Raw genomic sequence first — 12,467 nt, 5'->3', positions numbered from 1 at the left:
TAGCTATATAGTGCAGTAATAAAAAAAATATTTTGATGCATCAAGTCGCTAATGTGGGTAAATGTTTTCTTTTATTTTAAAAAAATGATTCCAGCTTTCAAACTAGCTAAAATTTGGTGCCTAAGAAGAGAGAAAGTCAAATTATTTTTTTAAGAAAATTGAAAAGAAGCTGCAAAAGTGTTTTATGTCTTTTGCGTTCTTTTGGCGTCACGGCCAGAGCTGCCGACTTTGGAACTGGGTAACCATGTTTGAGTCTCGACTTCGGCTCAGCTGCAGCATCATGTATGTAATGGAGACGTCATATGGCAAGAAAGCAAAAGACATACAATTGATGGACGGAATACAGAACAAAATAAAAGGTTCACCCCCGTCAAGAGATCTGGAATAAATCCATCATTCTTTTGCTCGCAACGCCACCCCAGTTTAGACCTGGCCATATGCAAATCAGTCTTGACCCTGTGCCTCATGGGAACAGTCCCGCCCAAACTGCCAAGCCAGGTATCTCCCTGGACCAGAAACGAGCATCCTAGGACCAGTTTCGGGGTTTCAAAAATATTATAATAAGAATAGCGCCAAAGAGCATGAAACGTCAACTGACGTTAGCCGCTCGAACAAAACTGGGTCAAAGTCAAAAGTTAAGGCTGATTACAATGGAGCGGGGGTCACATACTGGGACCAGGTTTGTCCTGGTGGAAAGTTTACATTCTGACATAGAAACTTTTGTGGAGAAAAAGTGGTCATTGACTAGTTACCGGCGGGGCAAGCTGCAAGCTGAATCCTAAGAGGGAGCTAGATAACAGCAGACTACTGACAAGCAGGTTCCCGCTGTAGTAATCAACAAAGTTAGGTAAGCCGTGAGCAGGCAAAGTCTGTGCCAAGGAAGGCCTTGATGTCGATCAGATGCTGCTCCATGTCATTGCAATGAAGCCCTCTACTTTTAGACTTACAAACTTTTCTGGAAGTCAGGACTCCTTCAGTGGGGCAAACCAGCAAGCTGAGGCTGACTTCAACAGCTTCAACGATGATCCCGGTCTCTGTCGGTTCTCCAGGCAAAAAGTTGGCAAAGCGTTTCCAAGTCCCACTTGATGCACTTTGCGGGCAGAAGGAGAACATTCTAACACCAGGCCAAAGGTCCAGGGCCTGGGAGGCGCCACTTGAAAGCTAGGTCTCACTCCAACAGAAGCCAGCAGCACAGTACAAAGCAGATGCGATTGCAACTGGTCAGCTAGGCAATTGCAGGGAGAGAGGCCACTGGAAGCTTGTTGTGTCCCGGTACTTCAACCAGGAGGTCAGCCAACTGACCCTTGGAGTCACTCTTGGGATCCTCGGTTGAAGGCAAGCAGGTTTGGTCTTCCTTCCGGTTCTTCAATCAATCAATCCGGTTTCTTGTATAGTGCGACTAATCACCCGTTAGGTTCTCAAGGCGCTGAGAGGTGGGACAGAAACTGAGGTTCAGTCTAAGAGGCAGGTCTTGAGGTCCAGCCTGAATTGCAGCAACAATGGTGATTGCCTGAGGTGCAGAGGCAAAGAGGTCCAGGTCTTCGCACAGAGGTAGGAGAAGTGTCTTCCTCCAGCCGTGGTCTTGCGAATCCGTGGGACGGTGGCCAGGGCCAGTTGGGCGGAGCTGTCTGATGAGAGTGTAGAAGGAGAGGCGGTGGTTGAGGTATGCAGGTCCGGCATTGTGGAGGACTTTGTAGGCGTGTGAAGAGCTTGAATGTAATTATTTTGTTGATAGGTAGCTAGTAAAGGTTACTCAGCTGGCTGGTGATGTGGCTGCTGTGTGGGATGTCCAGGATGAGTCTGGCGGAAGTGTTCTGCAGTTTCTTTAGGAGTTTCTGGGTGGTGCTGGCGTAGAGTGCATTGAGGTAGTTGAGTCTGCTTCTGACGAGCACATGGGTGACCATTCTCCTGGACTCGGCAGAGATCCACTTGAAGATCTTATGAAGTAGTCGGTGCGCGTGGAAGCAGGAGGATGAGACGCCGTTGATTTGTCTGTTCATTGAGAGCGAGGAGTCCAGGATGATGCTGGGGTTTCATGTATGGGGAAGTTCCACTTGGTGGCTGTGGGTTTCGTCTGTGAGGGAGGGAATCAGCTGGGTGTCATCGGCGTAGGAGACGATGTTGAGTCCGTGTCTTCTGGTGATAGCTGCAAGTGGGTCAATGTAGATGTTGAAGAGAGTGGAGCTCAGGGAGGATCCCTGAGGCACTCCGCAGCTGATCTCTGTGGGTACTGAGTTGAACAGTGGAAATCTGACTCTATGTTTTCAGCCGGTGAAAAAGGAGCGGATCAATTCTAGAGCTTTGTCACGGATGCCGGCGTCATGTAGTCTTGCGCAGAGGGTGCAGTGGGAGACGGTGTTGAAGTTGGCTGAGAGATCCAGGAGGATTTGGTCAAGGAGGGCGAGGCTGTTGTCAGTAGCGGCAAGGAGAGCAGTTTCAGTGCTGTGGTTCCTTCTGAAGCCCGATTGGGAAGGGTCCAGGATGTGGTTCGTTTAGATCAGGGGTCTCCAACCTTTTCTGTAGTGAGAGCTACTTCTGCTCAAAGAAAGTCTTCCTGAGCTACTAGCCAACTTTATAACTGTAAAACAGTGACTGCACTATGACCACCCTAAGCAGGATTATCAGTAGTTATCACCCAGTATTCCTGGTGCGGTTACCATCAGAAATGCTAAGAAAACGTTCATCAATAAAAGGCATCCACCTGACTTATGAAGTAACATTCAAATCTTGACATGCCCTGCGACACAAAGGACATAAGAACAACAGTAGGTCTCCCCAGCTTAACTTGACTTATCATTTATCAGTTTAGTGTCTGAAAATGCCCATTTTTCTATCAAATACCACTTTCAACTTTGGGCAAACAAACTCAATTTTCCCAAAGAAAAGCCAGAAACCATATATCAGTCATGACCATTAATATTCCAGAAAAAGGTAAATGTAGGCCAGTCATGCTCCTAGTATGTAAATGATGGCTACCAGTATACCACAACTTGACCAAAAATACCCAAAATAGTAAAGGATGACCATTATTATGCCATTGGCACTATTATGCCAGGAACGGACACAATTATATCAGAGATAACACCCTTATAATGGGGGCTAGCATACACATTTGCAGGGGCTTGACACCAGGCGTAGCTTTCAGGAAACAATAGTGTTTATTATGAACGCACATAAATGCTGATGAGTCTCTTAATTTTCTCCGGTCTGGATCATGCCCTGTTCTCCTCAGATCTTGAGCTGATCATGTACCCAACTGTCACATTTTCACTCTGACTCCTGCAGTCCCACACTTTGGTGGGTCAGCACTGATTACTACGCATGCTACTCCTGCCTACTTCTTTCATGGTCCACTGTTCACACACATGTTGTGATTGATAAAGCAGGGACTAGAACATGGTCAATCTCCTTGTGTCTTAGTTATATTGAGATTGGATACAGAGTGTCAAGTGGCAGGCCCTATACGCCGATACAGTGTGTGTTTGAGTGTTAGTATGAGTTACTGCCATAGGTTTTGGTGGCTGTCACTCTAAGGGTCTTGAGATGAGCAGTGCTGCCTTCTTTAATACGGTGATAGATCAAACCCAGATCTGTTGACTGGGTGTGAGTGTTTGATTGGTTCTGATGCTCCGTCCATCACCACCCCCTTTTGTACTTCTTTAATAGGCACCTACTCTCTGAATTTTATACTGGGCTTGACTTCACCTCTGAGAGCTACTTTGAAGGTACTGGCGAGCTACCAGTAGCTCCCGAGCTATTTGATGGAGACCCCTGGTTTAGATCAACTCAGAGAGTTGGGCGTTGATGGATTTTTCGATGACTTTGGCTGGGAAGGGGAGAAGAGGGATGGTTCTGTAGTTCTTGAGGTCCGTCAGTTCAGCAGAGGGATTCTTCAGCAGGGGGTTGATCTCTGCATGTTTCCAGTCATCAGGGAAGGTGGTGGACTCGATAGAGCAGTTGATGGTGCATCAGAGATCGGATGCGATGAAGGTGCAGGCTTTGTTGAAGATGTGGTAGGGGCAGGGATCCAAAGGGGCTCCAGAATAGATGCTCATCATGTTCCTGAGGGTGTCATCAGGGAGGAGGGTGGTCCAGTTGTGCAAGGTCCCCTGGGGTCAGGAGTCATTCGGTGTGGTGGTTGGGGGTGGGGTGGGTGGGTCTTGTGTTGTGAAGCTCTTGTAGATCTCTTTAATCTTGCGGTGGAAGAAGCAGGGCAGTCCTTCTTCTGACTCCTCATAGGTCCATGAGTGTTTTGAGCACAGGTCTGTGCCACCCGTTTTTATGCCCAATGCCAGCCTGTGGGTGGAGAGCAGGCCTTTCTCCAACCCCCAAATTTGTTCTGGCCAGTTCCTCAACTCCCACTGGGTTTGGGACCAGCCTGACTAGAGAGAACAGAGGGAAGTGTGAGAAATTGTGTTGTTGGTTGAGGAGGGGTGTGAACCCTCTTCGAGCAACAGCCATAATCCTTGTGAGGGTGAACCACTAAAGTCACTAAATTAAACTGCGATTAACCCTCTTGTAGCTTGGCACAAAAGCAGTCAGACTTAACTTAGAGGCAATGTGAAAGTATTTATGCAGCACACAAACAAATAAAGTGAAAACAAAACCCAAGAAAAATCCCACACCAATTTAGAAAAATAGAGTATATTTTAATAAATTATTTGATACAAAAATGGGAAAAAATCCAATAAGTAGAACAGGTGGGCTGAAATTATCAAGATTTTGTATACATCAAGAGTGAAGAAGCAAAAAGCAAAACATTGTGGTTATCTGGCCACGGTAGACTGGGTCTAAGTCACAAGTTTAGGCTGACCACGATGGAGCGTAGGCCAGCTACAGGACTGAGTTCAGCCCCCTGACAAAGTACCATAGTGTCTGGGCATCGAGATGGAAAGTCCATGCATTGAGCTGCACAGGATAGTGTTGAGGAGTCGTCGACAAAGAGCTGTTATGCGAGTTCCAGCGTCATTGTTGAGGAAGCAGCTGGGGCTGTGAAGACTTGCGCTGCAATGTGTCTGTACTGAGGACGAGATGCGTCACACTGGGCCGGTGTCGATGTCAAACTGCATTGGCGGCAAAGGGACCACTGGGGCTCTTGAGAACTTGTTCTGCGATGTGCCGGCGCTACAGACAAGATGTGTTGACCTGGACCGGTGCCAGTTTCGAGCTGCGTCCAACTGCATTGAGATGTGTGTAGTTGTGTCAAAGGCAAAGGAGCCTGTTATGTACCTTTGGCTTGAACAATGGGCCAGTCGACTGACCCTTAGAGATTTCCTGGGGTCCTGGGTCCACACAGGCCTCAGCAGGGCAGCCCAAAGCAGCATAAGAGTCCTGGTGCAGCACCAGTAGACTTTTGGCAGCAAAGCAGTTCCTGGTCATCAAAATAGGGCTTGGGCAGAAGAACAGACTTCCCAGCTGAGCAGTCCTTCTTCCTGGCTAAATCTACAGATCCAGAAGTGATCGGGAGAGTTGGGTCTGAGGATTCAATATTTATACCTTGTGCCTTCTTTGAAGTGGCAGATGAGTCACGAGTTTCCTCCTACAGTAGTGTCTGGAACTTTCTGTCTCTGTGCATTGGCCTCAGTCTGTCTGAGGGCTTTTGGGTGCAAGTGTGGAAGGTGACATCTCTTCCCCTATCAATTCAGAGATGGCCTATACTGCCAACATCCAGACCCTCCTTTGTGATACTGTCTAGGAGGACTACACAAAGGACAACTGCCAACCACACCTACCAATGTAAGCCAGGTACCAAACGGTTAGGACAATAAAATGCCAACTTTTTAAAAGGGGTATTTTCAGAATTGTGACATAAAATCAGAATTCGCCATTAAAATGATTTTAAATTACAATTCCTCAGATACTAAACATGACTTTCATATCTGCACCTAATTCAAAGTTGCAAAAAGAACAGATGATGGACAGAATGCTGAACAATGCAAACATTCACCCCCAGTTCGCAGATCTGGGTTTAATCCATCATTTTTTTTCTCACCACGCTACCGCAGTTTGGACCCAGCCATATGCACATCAATCGTGACCCTGCTCCTCATGGTCCTCCTGGCCTGGCAGTTCGGGCTGGACTGTTCCCATGGGTAGAAGTGTCGGGACTGATTTGCATACGGCTGAGTGCAAACTGGAATGGCATGGTGAGCAAAAAATGATGGATTTAGGCCCAGATCTCTGTCCAGGGGGTGAATATTTGACATCGTTCAGCATTCTGTCCATCAATTGTGCTTTTTGCATTTGTCATCCAGAGTGGAACAGGTATGCCCATACATGGGTACCGTGCTCTCCATGCTACTGGAGTCAACCTAGCCTGGCTGATGAGGGATGATACCCCAAAACCGATCCCAGGATGCTTGTTTTTGGTCTAGAAAGGACCTGGCTTGGCCATTCAGGCTCAAACCTGAATTGCTTATGGCTGGCTCCAAACTGGAATGGCATGGTGAGCAAAAAAACGATGTATTTAGGCCCAGAGCTCTGTACTGGGGTGAATGTTTGACATTGTTCAGCATTCCGTACATCAATTGTTCTCTTTGCATTTGTCACCCCAAGTGGGGCGGGAATACCCAGACATGGGTCCTGTGCTTTCCATGCCACTGGAGTCAAGCTAGCCTGGCTAATGAAGGGTGATGCCCCAAACCCAGTTGGAGGATGCTTGTTTCCGGTCAAGGGAGGACCTGGCCTGCCAGTTCGGGCTGGACTGATCCCATGGGGAGCAGTGTCAAGATTAATTTGCATATTGCTGGGTCCAAACTACAATGGCATGGTGAGCAACAAAAGATAGATTTAAGCCCAGATCTCTGTACTGGGGTGAATGTTTAACATTGTTCAGCATTCCGTCCATCAATTGTGTTTTTCCCAATTGAAAGTTAGCACTTACTAAATATATTAAGGTAACCCAATATTATCCCCTGGGAGTGGTAGGCCTTGAAATAGTTAAAAACTAATTTAAGAGTTTTACACTACCAGGATATGTAAAACTTAAAAGTACGTGCCAACATTATAAGTACACTGCACCCTGCCCGCTGAGCCTTGTAGGGTCTACCCCAAAGGTAACTTAAATGTATTAAAAAGGAAGGTATACGCCTGGCAAAAGGTTTATATTGCTAGGTCGAAGTGCACATAGACTGCAATGGCAGGCCTGAGCAGTGGCGTACCATGGGGGGTGGGGGCTGGTCCTCCCCGGGCGGCACGAGTGTTGGGGGCAGTGGCTCCCCCTCTTACCTGCGCCCATCGTGAGGGATTACCAGCACACATGCAACCCCCTCCTCCCCTGCCCTTACCTGCAGCCATCGCGAGGTGGCATACGCAGGGACCACCATGGGTGGACAAAGGTCTAGCTACACCACAGGGCCTGAGACATGTTTAAAGGGCTACTTAAGTGGGTGGCACAAGGGGTGCTACAGGCCCGTTATTAGCATTCAGTTTACAGTCCATGGGTACATGGGGTACCACTTTGCTAGGGACTTACAAGTAAATTAAATGTGTAAACCAATTTTACTATGTTTAACAAGGAGAGCACAAGCACTATACCATGGGAAACGGCCTTTACAATGCGTGCTGAACCACGTGTGCTGTATCCCCACAATCGAAACCACGCTTCCCTTAACCACGCATATGCCTTAAACGCGCATATGCGTGGTTAAGGCAGTGTGTGGTCTGAATGCGCCGATGGGCGGGCACTGGAAGAGGAAGGATCGGGAGGGGGAGCTCTGGGTGGTGGTCTGGTAAGTGAGACTGGGTCCAGGTTTTAGGTAGTGGGTGTAGTTTTTAGGGGCGGGGACGTTTTTAGGGCTTGTGCGGTCGGGATTGTTTTCAGAGCTCAGGGGGGGTCAGGGTTGTTTTTAGGGCCCAGGGGGATCGGAGTTGTTTTAGGGCTCGGGGTCCAGACTATTTTAGGGCCTGGGGGGTTGGGGTGATTTTTAGGGCTCCGGGAGGGGTTGGGTTGTTTTTAGGGCTCAGTGGGTTGGGTTGTTTTTAGGGCTCATCGTAGGGGGGCTGGGAATGTCTCTTTACCAGCCATGCCTTTACCACGAAATTGTGTGGTAAAGGCATGTGTAGAAAAGGCATGCGGGGTAAAGGAATGTGTTGTTAAGACTCACTCGTTGTTCGGGCAGCGTTGCAGAGGCACGCGTGGTTTAACCATGCTTTCCTCCCTCATACAATCCTTTACCGCTGGTTAGCATGGTAACGTGCACAGAATTCTACAGCCAGCAAACATAGGGTACAGTGAAAAGTCAAAAAATCTCGGGTGACCCTGCAAGAAGGGCAAATTTCCAATAGGTAGACAAGTCGGATGTTCTTTTCAAGCACTTTACCGCGGGAAACGTCCTTTACAACGCGGGTTGAGCCACATGTGTTGTTTCTCTGCAAGCGGAACCGCGCTTGCCTTAACCACGCATATGCATGGTTAAGGCAGTGCGTGATCTAGGTGCGGGCACAGGAAGAGGAAGGATCGGGAGAGGGAGCCCTGGGACGCGGCCTGGTAAGTGGGGCTGCAACCAGGTTTTGGAGGGGTGGGGTGTAATTTTTAGTGGTGGAGGGTAGCTTTTTGGGCTCAGGCAGTTCGGGATTGTTTTTAAGGCTTGGGGGTGTTGGGTTGTTTTTAGGGCTCGGGGGGGGTCGAATTGCTTTTAGGGCTCTGGGTTGTTGGGTTGCTTTTAAGGCTCGTAGGGGGCCGGGTTGTTTTTAGGGCTCAGGGGGTCAGGCTTGTTTTTAGGGTTCAGAAAGGTTGGGTTTTTTTCCAGAGTTTTATATAGCACAAACTTGACCCAAAGATATAGGGGTTCAGAGCACTTTACATGAGCACCAGTTGCGTTACACAAGGACGCATTCATTTTTGTTAGGCATGGGGAGATTAAGTGATAGAGTTGAGGCTGTTTTTAGGGCTCGGGCGGGGGGCTGAGGTGTGATCTTTACTACACATATCCCATTACCAGTCATGTCTTTACCACGAAATTGCAAGGTAAAGACATGCTTGGTAAAGGAATGCCTTGTTAAGACCATTTTTTGTTCAGGCAGCATTGAAGACGCACGTGTGGACTAGCCATGTATGCCTCTGTCATGCAACCCATTACCGCTGGTTAGCGGGGGTGAAGTGCACAGAATTCTACAGCCAACAAACATAGGATACAGTAAAAAGGCAAAATATCCCGGGTGACCCTGCAAGAAGAGCAAATTTCGAATAGGCAGACAAGCCAGATGTTCTTGTAAACCAAAATAAGCATTGGCAAAGCCAATAGGTCTCTTTTCGTTGACCTATTGACTTTGCCAGTGCTTTTTGCAGTGCCTGCACAGCATCAGCAAAAGCACAAAAAAGTGCGCTTATCTGTTTGTGTGAGCATGGGTGGTGACATGTACATGTGCTTGCCTCAACACGCATGTCTATGTCTTCGAGATGACAAGAGCGGCAATAAAAAAAAAAAAAAATCTACCTATCCAAGAGGGTGGTAGTAAAATTTCACATTTCTTTAAATGCTAATGAACCTTGTTAATATTTTCAGCTAAACGTGATTATGTATGTATAAACATGTTGAGCTCATACTTTAATTAAACAACACTATTTAGGATTTGGTCTACTATGGGCCTATGGAACAAAAAATATTAGAAGAATCATAATTTGAACTGGTGCAAATGATTAGATTTAGATACTATTTACAAATTTATGTTTACAAATATTATTTCAAAATTAAGAGTAATATATGTTAATTCACTAAGAACTCATTCCCATTTTTCTAAAACAAATTCCCCTCCTTGGATCCTGACAGTCCATTTAGTAGGACTTGTATCCTTCTGAATCGAATTAAAGTGTATAGTTTTTGAGTCATAATTCTATACAGCGATACCAAATAAAAAGCCTTAACATGTATTACTCTAAAGTGTGGTTCTTTCTCATACCTGTAGGACAGAAAGCCACTGCTGTTAAAAAATATCATTATTCCCTTTACAGTCAATGTACGTAAGATGTATCACCCAGTGGACCTGTTTAATCACGCTTTATCAAACATGATTGTTTTTAATAAGTTAAACACAGCATCAGATGTCATCAGTGATGTAATTTAATACGTCATGAATGATGAGTTATGTAAGGTCATAAGCAGCGGATGGCACGAGCAAGGGTTATGGTTAGTTTTCCCTAAACCTAAATGACAAATTCCAGTTACTTTTCATTTTAGTTTTGGAACCAGAACTGCACTGCAATTGTTTTTTTCATTGAATTTCTCGTGTTTTTAATTTGTGTGCCAGACCACATTTGGGGGTTCATGGGGAAGACAGGAGCTACGGGTCCCCCACCGGGGTAGTCGAGGTCATTTGCCACAGTGCTTAATTTGTAAAATATTAAGTGCCAGGGCTCTGATCAGGAGGCCACTGCAGCTTGCACCACCCATCGCCATTGTCATCGCTGCCAAAGCAACTACTAACCATCTCTCTCGCATGTAAATGCGACAGTTCAGATTATTCCAGGTCCCCAAAGCTAAAGGAATGGCTGGGGAGGCAGGTATTAGCAATTTTAATGTATATTGTAGTCTTAAACTACAGTTGTTCTGCTCATCTTTAAATTAGATGAGCAGCGCCACCATGTGGTGGACTGTTCCAAGTATGGTGTTGACAATTAGGTGCCTGTGCCGAGCACCGAAAACAAATTAAGTGCCAGTGCTGAGCACCGGAAAGCACCGGCTCAAATTAAGCACTGATTTGCCGCAGGTCTCCTGGCTCCTGTCAAAGTATGGCTCTACCTACTGGGCCAAGTGCAAACCTTTCTGCACTGGCGCTCAGGTTAGTGAGGGTGAGCAGTCACAGGATTCTCACGGGAATAATCGAACAACAGACACAATTATATGCAGTGCAGCCCTTTATTTTATAAAATAAAGTACTTTTAATCTTACAGAAAACTACATACTACACTAGTTAATCAATCCAGCATACAAGGTTATTGTAAGTTGCGCTAATCAAGTGCTACTACACCTCTTCTGGTAACCACGTTCCCTCTCTCTGGAACCCAGGCTATTGTTGGCCTGGGTACTAGAAACTAGCTGTGGATTCGGCTAAAGTGCAGCTTGCTCAAAGTTCTCTTGACTCTCTTCGGCAACTCATCTCAAAAGACTTTAATGTGGTCTTTAAGTTCTCTTAATATCAGCGATCGGGATGGCTTTAGCCATGCCTTTCTCAGTCTCTCACCCCCAAGGTCAGAGGTCAGTTTAAAACCTGGTTCACAGTGCTAATTGCGGATTGCAGTAAGTGAGCAGTAATTACATCCTCAAAGAAAAAAGCAGTCATTTCATCCTCAAAGAAAGAGTAAGTCATTCATGCCGAAAATATGTGCTGTTACTCTGACCCTTTCTTATACGTTGTTTAATAGTTTTGTATCAAAGGTAGCAAAAATGATGTGCAAGAAAGGATACAGAATGACATTCTAGCTGCAATATCATTAGTTACCACTAAAGGGCGGAAGAGACCATTTTTTAATATTCACTTTTACAGTTTCCCCGCCAATGAACAGTAAGTGCTAACCTAAAGCTCGTGTTATTATGTTGAGCGGTGCCCTTTTTGACTTTTAAAATATATTTTGGTAGTTTTTATATAGCGTGCTCTTAGCTCAAGGACATTAGAGCGCTTTACATGAAAACCAAATGATTTATATGAAAAAAAATAAATGTTCTTAATTTGCAGATACCGAAAGGAATTGATAATCTACTAGAGAAAAGGGTCCGTGGCATCGCAGACCTTCTCCGAGCCCTTTTTGAATACAGGAATGATTTCCGCAGTGTGCCACGAGCTGGGTAGCCGCTATCGGCAAAATGTAGGTATTAGTAGTCAATATACTGCTACTAGCAGCAGCACAGGTACTACTAGTAGTAATAGTTGAAGTGTGAACCATAGCAATTTTACAATTATTATGAAAAGTATCGTCAGAAGTGACGATTGATGTAATAGGAGCTGTAGAAGTGGGCAGTACACGAAATTGACCCAGAGAGTCCCGTTCAGAAATCTGGCACCAAGAACCAAAGTATGAAACTGGCCATTTAAAAGTATGGATTTTTGTTACTAGTTTTATATTAATTTTGGTATTTATTAGTTTTACAGCACACAGTGTTTTTGCTTTTGGTCTCCTCAGAGAACTACGTCCACGCAATAGCCTGTATGCTGTGGGGGTAGGGCGGTTAGAGTTCAGTCGGGGAAGGATGTCCCCCTTCTGATCTTTTCCAGTTGCTTCCCTGCAGTTCTCTGAGGCTGGAGAAACAGGAGGGAAGCAGGGGCGTAGCTTCAATTGGTGCAGCAGGCGCAGTGGCCCCGGGCCCACTGCCTCTTTATTAATGCTATATTTTATAATTCATAGAGCAGCTAGGGGGCATTTTCTTCCTTGCACTAGGACCCATGAGACACTGGCTACATTACTAGACAGCAGAAGACAGGATAAGGTTGGAATCACAAAGAATAGTTATGTATTTTGCTTTGCTTGCACC

The 12,467-nt window shown here is 46.0% G+C and overlaps 1 protein-coding gene across 2 annotated transcripts in view; it reads right to left on the bottom strand.

The window, feature by feature from the left end:
* Window positions 1-12,467, bottom strand: part of BLK (BLK proto-oncogene, Src family tyrosine kinase) — a 608,293-nt gene that overhangs the window by 308,163 nt on the left and 287,663 nt on the right. The window lies entirely within an intron of this gene.

Source organism: Triturus cristatus, chromosome 6, assembly GCF_964204655.1.
Source record: "Triturus cristatus chromosome 6, aTriCri1.1, whole genome shotgun sequence".
NCBI classification, from domain to species: Eukaryota; Metazoa; Chordata; class Amphibia; order Caudata; family Salamandridae; genus Triturus; species Triturus cristatus.
Note: the sequence above shows the minus strand (reverse complement) of the source record. Positions and strands in the feature narration are given on the sequence as shown.